The sequence below is a fragment of the Phyllobates terribilis genome, unplaced genomic scaffold, assembly GCF_046119375.1.
Source record: "Phyllobates terribilis strain yellow unplaced genomic scaffold, ASM4611937v1 Scaffold_12__6_contigs__length_324123572, whole genome shotgun sequence".
In the NCBI taxonomy this organism is placed as follows: Eukaryota; Metazoa; Chordata; class Amphibia; order Anura; family Dendrobatidae; genus Phyllobates; species Phyllobates terribilis.
In genome coordinates, this window is record NW_027362772.1 from 136302102 (window position 1) to 136315815 (window position 13714).

Genomic DNA, 13714 nt, shown 5'->3' on the forward strand with positions numbered 1-13714 from the left:
CTGTCCCTCGGAGCCATTACCCTCCGCCTGTTTGGATGGAGGCAAGGGTTCCACTGTCTTTATAGAATTGTGACTGACGGTGAATAGTTTGGTTAAGGTGGCATACTGGGGCAAATGGACTTCTTTTTCCCCAATGTTCAGGATGCGGACTGGCACTCTCCCATGGCGGACATCAACCACCCCCCTGGCTGTCAAAATGGTGGGCCTACTGTCAGAGTAGACGGGCTCTACCAGGGCCTGGTAATCTCTACCCCTTAGTAGAGATGAGCGTTGTTCTACACGTCTCTTTGGGAGTTCTGTTTGCTGTGCCATTGCATCAGAAGCAAAACGGGCTCCATTGATCATTATGAGTAGAGATGAGCGTTATTCTACTCGAACTGTTCGCCAATCTCAAATTCGAGCTGTTTTGGGCGGTGTTCGAGCCGTTCGGCGAACACGAACAATTTGAGAAAAATTCGGCTGTTCGAGGTTATGTTCGATAACTGTTCGTGCACCAAAATCATAACTGGATTTTTTCTCAGTAATGATGAAAATTAATGTTAATACGCAGTTTGAGTGTACAGCGGGGTGGGGGGAGGGGCAGGGGATGGATCTCTGCAGGAACAATGAAGATCTCCATTTTTTTTTCTCTTTCCCGCATTTACAGTGGGGAGGTGCAATCTGTCAGCCTATCAGCAGCGCACACACGGAGCGAAGTGCTTTTTTTCACACAAGCAAGGGCATGTGTCATTGGCAGTGTATGTCACATGTCCTTGCCCTATAAGACCAAGCCATTTTCCCTGTCGCCACCATTTTCTCACTGCTGCAGCTGCGTGTTAGACGGCACCGCTGTTGCTGTGTGCGCTATACCTTGTTAATTTCAAGCCAATTTTCGCACAAATCTACAGATTGCTTGGGAGTAGGGAATAGTTGTGATTGCAGTCCTTTTAAGGACTAGGTTACAGCATTTCCGACGACTTTTATCAGGCAGGTCTGTGCTCTTAAATAGATAGATTGTGGGAGTAAAGACTAATTGTAATTGGAGTCCTTTTCAGGACTAGGTTACATCAGTTCCTATCAGTTTTTGCCAGGCAGGTCTGTGCCAGTGCTGTGCAAGTTTTTTTAACAGCATTTGGCTGAATCTAGCAAAACTAATCCTTTTTGGCCTATTGCAGAGTGTGTTAGTCAGTGGAGTAGCCTATCTTTGTTGCAAGATATACCACCTGTGTATAGAATACCAATTTTTTTACTGCACCGAGTGAAGTAAAATCTTTTGGGCATAGCATCATTCTATTAGTCCATCTATACTGACCTCCATCAGGTTGCAAATTGAATATAATTTTTTTCTGCATCTAGCTCTGAAAAAATATTGGGCTTCTAGCTGTGTGTGGGACTTGTTCTATTAATCCATCTATACAGACCTCCATCAGGTTGCAAACTGAATATAATTTTTTTCTGCATCTAGCTCTGAAAAAATATTTGGCCTTCTAGCATTGTGTGGGACTTTTTCTATTAGTCCACCTATACTGACCTCCATCAGGTTGCAAATTCAAAATAATTTTTTGTCTGCATCTAGCTCTGAAAAAATATTTGGCCTTCTAGCAGTGTGTGGGACTTTCTCTATTAGTCCATCTATACTGACCTCCATCAGGTTGCAAACTGAATATATTTTTTTTCTGCATCTACCTCTGAAAAAATATTGGGCTTGTAGCTGTGTGTGGGACTTGTTCTATTAATCCATCTATACAGACCTCCATCAGGTTGCAAACTGAATAAAAAATTTTTCTGCATCTACCTCTGAAAAAATATTTGGGCTTCTAGCTGTGTGTGGGACTTGTTCTATTAGTCCATCTATACTGACCTCCATCAGGTTGCAAATTGAATATAATTTTTTTCTGCATCTAACCCAGCCAATAGTTTTGGCCTAATACCACAGTTTGGCCACTCAGCTCTGCTCGGTATACAATCCATTGTTTTTTTGTGCAAACAACACCAGAGTTGTGAATTAGTTAACCGCCAAAATGAGTGGAAAAAGGCCTGCTGCTGGTGGAAAGGGGAATAGGCGTGTTGGGAAGGGGAAAAAAGGTTGTGTCCGTGGGGTAGGTGTTAAAGCAACAGTAACATCTGCAGAAGAAAGACCATCTTCCAGCCAAACTAAAATGTCTACTTCTTTTAGCGGACAATGTGATAAGATCCCTTTCTTACGGCCACGCCAATCGCTACAAATTCCAGATGAGGCACAAAAACAGCAGGTGCTTCAACGGATATCAAGTGCTCCTTTAAGTGGGCTCTCCTCCACATCAACTTCAACATCACAAATACTCCAGTCCTCAAAGGTGTCACCCCAATCGCACTTGCTTCCTCACAGCTCCCAAATCTCCAGCTGCCCGTCTGAGTATGAGGTAGAACAGATGGTTGAGTCTGCAGAGCTGTTTACTCATACTATAGCCTGGGAATCAGAGGTCGACTCCAGCGCTTCTGTGAATCCAGACGAGGAAATGATCTGCACTGATGCCCAGAATCTTTATGAGTCGGATCCAGGACCAGACGCAGAAGGTTCTGACCATAATGTAGACCCTCATTCCCAAACTGTAACTCCTGTTGATGGAGACAATGAGGAAGACGATGATGAGACTCAAATACCTGATTGGAGCGACAACTTTAGTTTTTTGTCAGGGCAGGAACAGGTTGGCTCTGAGGACGACGGGTGTGATAAGGCACAGGGTGATGATGATGAGGTTGGAGATCCCACTTACTGTCAACCCACAGTCAGCCAAGAGATGAGGTCAGCAGAGGAGGTGGAGGAAGATGCTAGTGACGACGAGGTCAGGTTGCGCCTTCCTGGACAGAGACGTAGTACTGGAAGCACGTCAACAACTGCATCCTCAAACACAACTCTGCCTCTCACCACAAGTCGTGGTGGCTCTTCAGGTCGCATGGGTGCTAAGCCTTGCATAGCCTGGGCATTTTTTCAGATCGATAAAGATGACCCAACTCGTGTTATCTGTAACATTTGTCAGCAAAAGCTAAGTAGAGGCCAAAAAATACATAGTTTGAGTACTTCATGCATGAACCGGCACATGGACATGAAGCATAAGTTGCAGTGGGAAGCTCAGTGTGCTACAATGCGGCCTAGCCGGCCGGGCCAACCACCGTCTGCCATATCTTGTGCATCCGCGGCCTCTTCATCCTCTGTGACTGGGGGGACAGCAGTCACACCTGTTTTGGGGCGCAGACCTTCCACCTCTTTACCCGCAACAGCCAGCGTGATTGGCAGGTCATCATTTTCTTTGGAGGTGGTAACACCAGCTGGTGTTGAGCGCTGTCCGACATCGATAGCACCACCTTTGGATCAAGGCAACCTAACATGTCCGCCTGCATCTTCCTCACAGACCGGCAGTTTGTCGGGGACACCCTTATCAACCCCGTCTAAGCACAATAGCCAGCCCTCGGTCCCTCAGATGTGGACAAGTAAAAGACCATTTCCTCCTAGCCATGAGAAAGCTAAGAGGTTGAATTTCACCATCTGCAAGCTCTTGGCTACAGAAATGCTGCCATTCCGCCTGGTGGACACAGAGGATTTTCGAGACCTTATGTCCGTCGCAGTGCCCCAGTACCAGATGCCCAGTCGGCACTAATTCTCAAAGAAAGGTGTGCCTGCGCTCCACCAGCATGTCACACAACATCACCGCTTCTTTGAGAAACTCTGTGTGTGACAGGGTGCATTTCACCACAGACACTTGGACGAGTAGGCATGGACAGGGGCGTTACATGTCGCTGACTGGGCACTGGGTAACTATGGTGATAGCAGGACAAGGGGCTGCTGTCCAAGTCTTGCCGTCCCCACGAGTTGTGCGTCAATCCTCTTTATTTCAAAGTTCCTCCACTGCTTCTGCCTCCTCAACCTCCTCTCGGTCTTCCACCTGCACCCAAAGCCTGTCTGGTCATGCCACAAGCTTTCTAACTGCGCAGAAGGGATCCTGCACACCTCCTTACTATGCTGGCAGTAGGGCTCAACGTCATCAGGCGGTTTTTACATTGAAATGTCTGGGAAATGTGAGTCACACAGCTGAGGAGTTGTGGTCAGCTCTGGAGAACCAATTTCATGAATGGTTGTCTCCACTGGACCTGAAACCAGGGAAGGCCGTGTGCGACAATGCTGCAAACCTGGGTGCGGCCCTTCGCCGGGGCAATGTCACACACGTGCCTTGTATGGCTCACGTGTTGAACCTGGTTGTCCAGCAATTTTTAGCCCACTATCCCAGACTAGATGGCCTTCTGCAGAGGGCACGGTCGCTGTGTGCTCACTTCCGCCGTTCGCATCCCGCAGCTCAGCGACTTACATCTCTACAGAAGTCGTTGGGCCTGCCACTTCACCGGCTAAAATGCGATGTGCCTACACGGTGGAATTCAACTCTGCACATGTTGCAGCGACTGTGGCAGCACCGACAAGCCCTGGTGCAATACGTTCTGACGTATAGCCTGGGCCAACGAGATTCAGAGGTGGGGCAAATCACGCTGGAGGAGTGGTCTCAGATCAGGGACCTATGCACCCTTCTGCACAGTTTTGAAATGGCGACGAAGATGTTTAGTGCTGACGATGCCATTATCAGCATGACTATTCCGGTGATTTACATGCTGGAGCACATGTTAAACAGAATTCGGAGTCAGGTGGTGGCACAAGAGGAGGTGGAGGAAGTAGAGGAGGAGTTGTATGCGGAAGGGCTAACATCTGCAAGGTCCAGACGGTCGGCAGCACCAACGCGGCAGGCATGTGAGGGTGGGGGAGATGGTTTTACCAGGGCGCATGGTAGCAGCCAAACTAGTGAGGAAGGTGCAGGAGCCCAGGAAGAAGTGGAGGACGAACTGATGGAAGACTCATCAGATGAGGGAGACCTTGATCACATTTCTGTTGTGCGAGGTTGTGGGGAGAGGACAGAGGAAGGAAGCATGATTGTTACCTCGCCACCAACACAACAGGGACTTGGTGCTCCTGGATGCGCAACACACATGAGTGCCTTCTTGCTGCACTACCTGCAACATGACCCTCGAACTGTGAGAATTAGAAATAATCCTGACTACTGGGTTGCCACACTGTTAGATCCCCGGCACAAAAGTAAATTTGCAGAAATTATTCCTGCCATAGAAAGGGATGCACGCATGCAGGAGTATCAGCAGAGACTGTTGCAGAATCTTACATGTGCTTTTCCACAAAATACCAGTGGTGCACGTAGTGAATCTCACAGTTCCAACTTGCCAACCGTGGGACCGTCAAGTGTTCAGCACTCAAACCGTAACAGAACCACAGTATCTGCTGGTAACATCAATTTTGCGGAATCATTTCACCACTTTTTTAGCCCATCCTTTGCAAGGCCACAGGAGACAAGAAGTCTGACACATAGTCAACGCCTAGAGACGATGGTACAGGAGTATCTCCAAGTAAACATTGAAGCCACGACTGTGTCACTGGACCCTGGCTCTTTTTGGGCTTCCAATCTGGATAAATGGCCGGAGCTAGCCACTTACGCCTTGGAGATCTTTCATGCCCCGCAGCCAACGTTCTGTCTGAACGTGTGTTCAGCGCTGCTGGTGGTGTGCTGACAGATAAGCGCACGCGGCTCTCCACTGATAATGTAGACAGACTCACGTTCATAAAGATGAACAAATCATGGATCCGAAACGACTTTTCTACCCCTGTGTCATCCTGGGGAGAGTAAAAGCTTGATGATTGGTTAAAATCACCCTACCAACCGTTTTAAGCTTTCAAATTACTAATCATGTTTATCTGTATCTTGGCTGGAAAATAATTTGGGCTTTGTAGCAGTGTGCAGCACTGATTCTATTAGGCCATCTATAATAAGCTCCACCAGATTTAAAATTACTAATCATGTTTATCTGTATCTTGACTGGAAAATAATTTGGGCTTTGTAGCAGTGTGCAGCACTGATCCTATTAGGCCATCTATACTAAAGCTTCACCAGATTTAAAATTAATAATAATTTTTAGCTGCATCTAGCCCGGAAAATAATTTTGGGGCTCCGAGATGCGCAAGACACATAAGTGCCTTCTTGCTGCACTACCTGCAGCATGACCCTCATATTGTCAGAATTCGAAGTAATCATGACTACTGGGTTGCCACACTCTTAGATCACCCAAACTTTTCGATCAACCTTTTCATTTTAATAAAGACCAAAAAAAATGGTCATTTTTTAAATTATAAGCATTAGCAGGTTGTTAGAAACTGAAATCAAACAGTTTTCAACTCAAAACTTTATTCTAGGTGATGTTACATTTTCACATAGGACCCCTTGTTCGAAAAGAGCTTCTGAACTCTCTCGTCCATTGAATTTGTCAGGTTTTGGATGGTTTCTGCTTCAATTGTTTTGCATGAGGACAGAATACCCTGACAGAGCTGTTGCTTAGATGTGAACTGCCTCCCGCCATCATAGACACTCCTTTTAATGATGCTCCAAAGGTTCTGAATGGGGTACAGGTCAGGGGAGCATGGGGGTCACACCATAAGTTTGTCTCCTTTTATGCCCATATCAGCCAGAGATGCAGATGCTTTATGTGCAGCATGAGATGGTGCATTATCATGCAGAAAAATGATCTTGCTGTGAAATACACGGTTCTTCTTCTTGAACCATGGCAGGAAGTGCTGTTTGAGAAAATCCACATACATTATGGAGTTCATCTTTAGCGCCTTCAGGGATCCTAAAGGGGTCGACAATCTCTCTCCCCATGATTCCAGCCCAAAACATTACTCCACCTCCTCCTTGTTGGTGCTGTAGCCGTGTTTGCGTGGGGTGTCCATCAACCAGCCATCCTCCACTCCATCCATCTGGACCATCGAGCGCTGCACGGCACTCATCCGTGAACAAAACAGTTTTGAAATCAGTCTTCATGTAATGTTTGGCCCACTGGAGCCGTTTCTGCTTGTGTGAAGTGGATAGAGGAGGTCGACAGGATGGCGTATGCACAGCTGCAAACCTCTGAAGGACCCTGCATCTTGTTGTTCAGGGGACGTTGGAGGCACAAGCAGCTTCAAAAACTTGTCTGCTGCTATGACAAGGCTTTTTTTTTCAACCTGACGTTATTGCCTGTAGGAAAGAGTCCTCAATTTGCCCTTATCAGCACGCACACGTGTGTACTGTGAATCAGCTACATACTTCTTGATTGCCAAGACACTTCATCCTGATCATCGCACAATGTTGATTGTAGTCATGCCTTGACCTAAACACTCCACAATTTGTTGCTTCTCAGCAGCCGACACATCCTTTTTCTTTCCCATTTTGGCAGAAAATGTAGGCTGCTTAATAATGTGAGACAGCATTCTTAAGTAGTCTTGCCTTTCATTGGACACACCTGCCAAACTAATTAGCACAGGTGTCTGCAATTGCTTACAGTGATATAAAGAGCCCTGACTCACATCACCATCAATGAGTTTAACTGACAAACAAACAAATTCTTCCCTTATCACTCCTAAACACTTTTTGCATAATAATTTGGAACGCAGTGTACATGTGCTTTTCCACAAAACACCAGTGGTTCACGTAGTGAATCTTACAGTTCTAACTTGCCAACCGTGGTCTGTATGGAGTTGTTCAATAAAGGGCCCAAAATTAAGATAACATAGATGGGAGAGGTCTCTATGAATAGGAATTCCTAAGTATTTGATACCCTGTGAGGGCCAGGCAAAGGGAAAGTTGGACTGGATGGAATCCTATATGGATTTGGGGAGGGAGACATCGAGGGCCTCAGACTTCGCTGCATTGATTTTAAAATTTTACCATGTAACAAAGTGATCTATTTCAGCCATAACAGCATGGATGGATATATGTGATTGAGTGATATATACTAGGACATCATCAGCAAATAGAGAGCACTTGTACTCGGTGCCTCCCACCTCAATCCACCTAATATTGGGGTTATGGCGAATTGATGAGAGCAGGTGCTCCGTCACTAGGATGTATAAGAGAGGGGACAGAGGACATCCCTGCCTTGTCCCATTGGTGATTGTGAAAGGTGATGAAAATGTTCTGATGCACCCCCTGGGCCTTGGGACACCCGGAGCCGGACCCTTTTTGGTGGATGCTGGTGGTTGTAGTCTTCGTGGCGGCGACCCGTTTCCGTGGCTCAGGGTGGTCAAACCAGTGGCGGAACTATTTATGTGGTTTTGATGTTTAAATGTCCGACTACGCCACCCGTGGATTGCGGTCAGAGTGAACCGCCGCTGCAGGGCAGACCGCTGAGGCTGGTGTTGTGGGTGCAGCAGAGCGTAGCATAACTCCCCACGGGAGGAGTATAGCCTCAGGGCAGTGTATGCGGAGGATGGGGGTGATGGTGCAGGGCAGCAGCAGTAACGACACGGAGTCAGTGATGCAGTCCAGGGCCTTTACTCACAGTTCTTATTATCCAGACCACGTCTGCAGGTAACAGCTGCCCACGTCGTACTGTGCTCACCAGGTGAGGGGCTCAGACAACTCCCAGATAACTTTGGAGCGCTTCACAGGACCCTCTTTGTGTGTCCTTTGTCTGGCCTTTCTTACGAACCCTTCTGTCCGGCTGCCTCGGGCCTCCTCTTGGTAAACTCGGCGCCAGTTTCCCTGACCCTATGTGGTGCCTTCCTAGCGGGTGTAGCGAGGGGCTGCGCCACATAAAATGTCACAGCCTCCGGTTTCTAGCTGAGGGTCGTTTCCTGCCTCCACTAGTTTCGGGGACCGGTCTCCCCCTTTGGCCTGACCCCTCCACGCAGGTGGATTCGGGCGTGCGGTGGCGACTCGCCCGTCCGCACCCCTGGGATCCCTTCATTCCTCATTCCTGGAGCCTTCTCCGCTCCTCTTCCTTCCTTCTCCCTCTTCCAGGCCTGGGCCTCTGTTACTAGGCCCGCCTCCGGAGCAGAGCTCATGCAGAGCCCCTGCTCCCTGCCACTTCTGCTCAGACTTCTCTGCACTGAACTAAGATGGTGCCCACCTTTTATACTCCCTTCTCAATGCACCCAGGAACTGCTTCCTCCCTGTTCCTGCACTACAGGGTTCCCCTTCCTCAGTGTTCCCTCCCCCCACTCCAGCCAGGGACAGGGACTGTCGTGCCCATCTCAGAAGCATATTGGTCGCCCTGCCCCACGGCAATGTGGTGTAATGCATGCAGGTGTCGGGTCCTGATCCACACTCCATCCTTACCTGAGAGTGAGATATCACACCTCTGGGTGAGGTGCAATACCTCTGTAGCAACCGAGCCCTCAGGGTGCTACAGTTCCATTTATCTTCAGCCTAGGTGACGTATTGTGATACAGGGCCGTGATTTTGGCTATGAAAGGGTCCCCTAGACCCCTACCCCAAGCTTTTTAAGAGAATCATATATGGTGTGCCAGGAGACTCTATGGAATGCTTTCTCAGCATCCAACGAGAGTATCTAATTACAAATTTTTAACTGCATCTAGCCCAGGAAATACTTTGTGCCTAGTAGCAGTGTCTGCTAGTCAGCGGATTATCCCGGCTGTTAAGCAAGCTACACCACCTGTAGTTTAGACACTTAATTTTTTCAAAGGAAATGCTTCAGGACCATGGGATACTCAGTGAAGAGCATCAGGAGGCACCCCAAGGCATAGGGGCTGGGACTGGCAGTAGGATGCCTTGCGGTGGACAGCCGAGCTCGATCCTTATAAAAGCTTTTTAACTGCAGCAGCTTTAGTGGACGCTACTGGAGCTGGAATTACGCGGCTGCTGGCATGAGACTTGCCCTCCAATAGATCCTTGTAAATGGATTTAAAGTGTATTCATTCAAATTAGAGAGACAAGTTAAATTAAAAAGCTTAGAGCTGCCTCCACCACAGGGGGGCTCGCTCGACCCACCAGCGGACAGGCACCAGTATTGGGAGAGGGGGGCTGGCCATCAGGGTTCACCGCGGCTCTGGCACAAACCCGGCGACACGGAGGTGGCACGGGCAGGAGCGGACTGAACGTGTCGGCTTCTCACTTTTTGGATTTTAGAAGGGCATGACATGCCTATATCTGTGTCTCCCCCTCCTTTTACTCCTCCACCTCTTTTCTTTTCGCATGACTATATGTACTTGTCACTTTTCCATGTGTTAGTTATGTCTTCTGAGCAGTTTGTCAGCTTTTGGACACCTTTGAAGGTGTTTTCTATGTGTTTCCATGTGTTTTTGTTTGCCTGCCATTGGTTTTAACGGTGTTCGAAGGTGTTCGGCGAACACACGGGTGTTCGACGAACTGAACCGAACTCGAACACTACGGGGGTGGCTCAACACTACCCCTTAGACCGATGGCTGCCCGGCACCATATCAGCATTTCACTTCTTGGGGGCATGGCAATAAGGAATGGGTCACTCATCCTGACACTGCCAATCTCACCACCAGACAGTTCTACCTGCTGTCTTTTCATCAGGCCTCGGATCTCCCTCTGTAGAACCCGCTGCTGGCTGGAACTGGCAGTCTCCGCAACCTGCTGTAATAAGACAATTATTTCTGCAAGACAATTTTCAATGACATTAGTGCCTAAAGTTATCATAGGATGACTTTCTCGGCGATCAATGTCGACAATAATCAGTCCTTGTGCTGTCAGTTCGACTTTGCCAACCTTTATGGTCACTTCTTTGAACCCCACCTGAGGTATGGTTTGACCATTGCTGGCATAAATGCTCAAATGTTCATCTGGACGGCGGGTAATGTCAGAGTAAGTCCAGTACCGTTTGAAAAGAATGTAGGGGATGGTGGTCACCTGGGATGCAGTGTTCAGCAACACGCTCATTGGAAAGCCGTCCAGCACGAGAGGTAGGACCGGTCGTCCTCCCACATATTTGTCTCGCCAGCTTGATGGGCCTGGTGGTCTTACGCTGGGGGTTGGCCCTCTGCCCCAGGTTTTGCTCGTTTAAATGACAGTACCTTGCATAATGTCCTGGCTGGTTGCAACGGCGGCAGATGGGTCGTCCGTCCTGGTCGCAGCGGTCGCTGTTCCTCCCTCGGGATGGTGGAATCCTCTTCTGTCGGCGCCACGGGACGTCCTCCGGACTGTAAGCCAGCTGGATCTTCCCTTTGGGATACACCTGCAAGGACTGCACAGTTTTGGTTAGCGCAGCTACACTTTTAGTTAACTCTTGGACCTGATGGTGCAGGTCTGTAGACAGGGCATTGTCCAGAGTCTGTGCATCAGCTCCTGCAGGCTCCGGGGAAAAGGGTGCCACCTCCTGGTGGTAGGTGATAGCAGGGCGCCGGTGAGCTGTAGCGCCACCTGGTGCTGGTTCTCGTAGCACCCGGATGGTCCTGTCCTTAAACTGAGCAAAGTCCAAGTCAGGGTTTTGCAGAGCCATTATGCGCAGCTGGGTTCAGTGGGTGCTGGACAGTAAACCCTCAATAAATTGCTCAGTTAACAGTCTGTTTTCATCATGCACACTATCAGGGTCAACCTGTTTGATGGCCCTCAGCGCCTCCTGCAGATTTAAAGCATAGTCCCGTACACTGTCCTGTGCCCGTTGTTTGCACCCATAAAACTGCATCTTTATCTCTGCTGTAGTACTGGTGTCAAAAGTGTCCTTTAGGCGGGCCAGTATCTCTTTTACAGTCCCTTTTTCTCTGGCTGACCAGGATTTTACTTCTCTCTGGGCTGCACCAATCAACTGGCCTATGAGGATGCTCAATTTCTGCTCCTCGGACATTGGATATACTTTAAATAAACTGCTTAGTCTCTCCTTGAAGTCACTCAGGGTGTGCGATTCTCCTGAGTACTGGGGCAACCACGCTGTCCCCGGTATATGAGGAATGGTGAATGGCATTACGGCGGCAGCGGCCGCGCCGGTGGTTGAAGTTCCCTCCATATCGGGTGTCTTCCTCCCCCCTAGTAATCAGTAGCCTACCTTCATTCACTTTCCTTCCGTAGGCCACAGTTCCGCAGGCGATGATCTCCGTCGAGGACCTGGCATTGCACGCGTCTGACGTCAGCGTTCGCTGTGGCTCCTTCCAGGACCTGGCGCTGCGTCAGTGCGTGGGGCGGGGCTTTGTACTTCGCGCGTTTTCAGCGATCACTTTCCTCTTCTTCCCGCGCGGCAACCCGAAAATGGCGGACAATGGCGGGAAAACGGCAGCAGATGGCGCGAAATCTTCATCACGGTATGCGACACAGTCTGTGAAGGCGCGCAGTACCCGGTGGTCGCGGGCACGAGATCCTGCCGACTACGCCAAAGTTGACGAGCACCCTGGGCCGTGGGATACCCGGAGCCGGGCCTGTAGATGCTGGGGGTTGTAGTCACTGTGGCGGTGACCCGGTCCATGACCCAGGTGGTCAATCTAAGGCATATTTATATATATGGGTGTAAATTTCCGACTACGCCACCTGTGGAATGTGGTTATTGGGAACCGCCGCTGCAGAGCTGTCCGCTGAAGCTGGTGGTATGTGCAGCAAGGTTATGTAACTTCCCACAGGAAGAGCGGAGCTTCAGGGCAGCATGTATGGAAGATAGTGGTGGTAGTGCAAGGTATCAGTAATGACAACACGGAGTCTTTGCAGTGCAGTCCCAGGGTCTTTACTGTTTGCAATTATATGGGCCCCAATGGGAGTACTGGCTAGTGATGAGGGCCTGATCAGTCTGGGAACAATCCTAGAGTCCTCCTGGACAGGTGAAGTTGTAGGCCTGCCATTCTGACTATACTCTTTGGCTATCCCGCTTATAGTCGTGTTGTAGCCCACGTCTCTGAGTGTTACGTGCTGCGCTCACCCGTATTGCTGGCGACTCGGGCCTTGTGTATTCCTCGCTCCTCTGTGGCGGTACTGGTCCTTTAGTGTGGCTGAGCCTCTGGGCTTCTGATGGGCCACGAGACCTGCAATCCCCTGCCCTGCGGTATCTGCTGCTGGGTACGTAATCCCCACAGCCTCGGACTCCGGTGTCTGGTCCTCTGTAGATACTATCCAGGACGAGCTGACTCCAGCTCCAGTCCCTGGCTCTATTCTCCTTAGTGTCCTACTTGACTCCACACACTGACTGCCCTAAACCCACCTCCAGATCCAGTTATAAAGGGCAGGATCCTCCCCTTTCTGGTCTGGGGCAGGAGGTGTTGCCTGTAATGTGTTCCTGACCAGGAAACCCCTGTTTTGCTCCCAGACATGGTATTACTACCACTGTGGCAACCAGACCCTCTGGGGTGCCACAAATGTGCAATTTAAAAGAAGAAATTGGCACATAAAAAAAAGACAAAAAAATAGAAAAAACTTAAATCACACCTATCACTAAATTTTTTATTATTTAAATTAAATACAGATGTAATAATGTCGCGCCAAGGGGATGGGGACGACTCGGTACCCGGGCCTTTGCCTGGTTTTGGGAATGTCACGGTGGTCGGCTCCCGGGCACATACCCTGGGGTCACTCTTGAAAAAGGGGATTGGAACTTGGATAAAGTAAATAAACAGTTCGTGACGCCACCTGTGGTACCTGGTAATGATTACCAGCACTGCGTCAGACCTCCGGGGGTGTTGGGATGGCAGCTGAGGTGTTTCTGCTCCCCACAGGTGGAGCGGGCCCCCGGCCCTGGGGCAGTGTGGAGTTTGGTGGTGGGTGGTGATGCTGGGACTTGTGGTGCAGGAGGGATGGATGGTGCAGCTGAAATAATTTACTGAGGCAGTACAGTGCAGTCATCCGAGTTTTACTCACAGTTCTTGTACAAAGTTCTCAGGTACACTGTACGGGTGTCCGCCTCCGCGTCGCACTGCGTCTACCAGACCAGG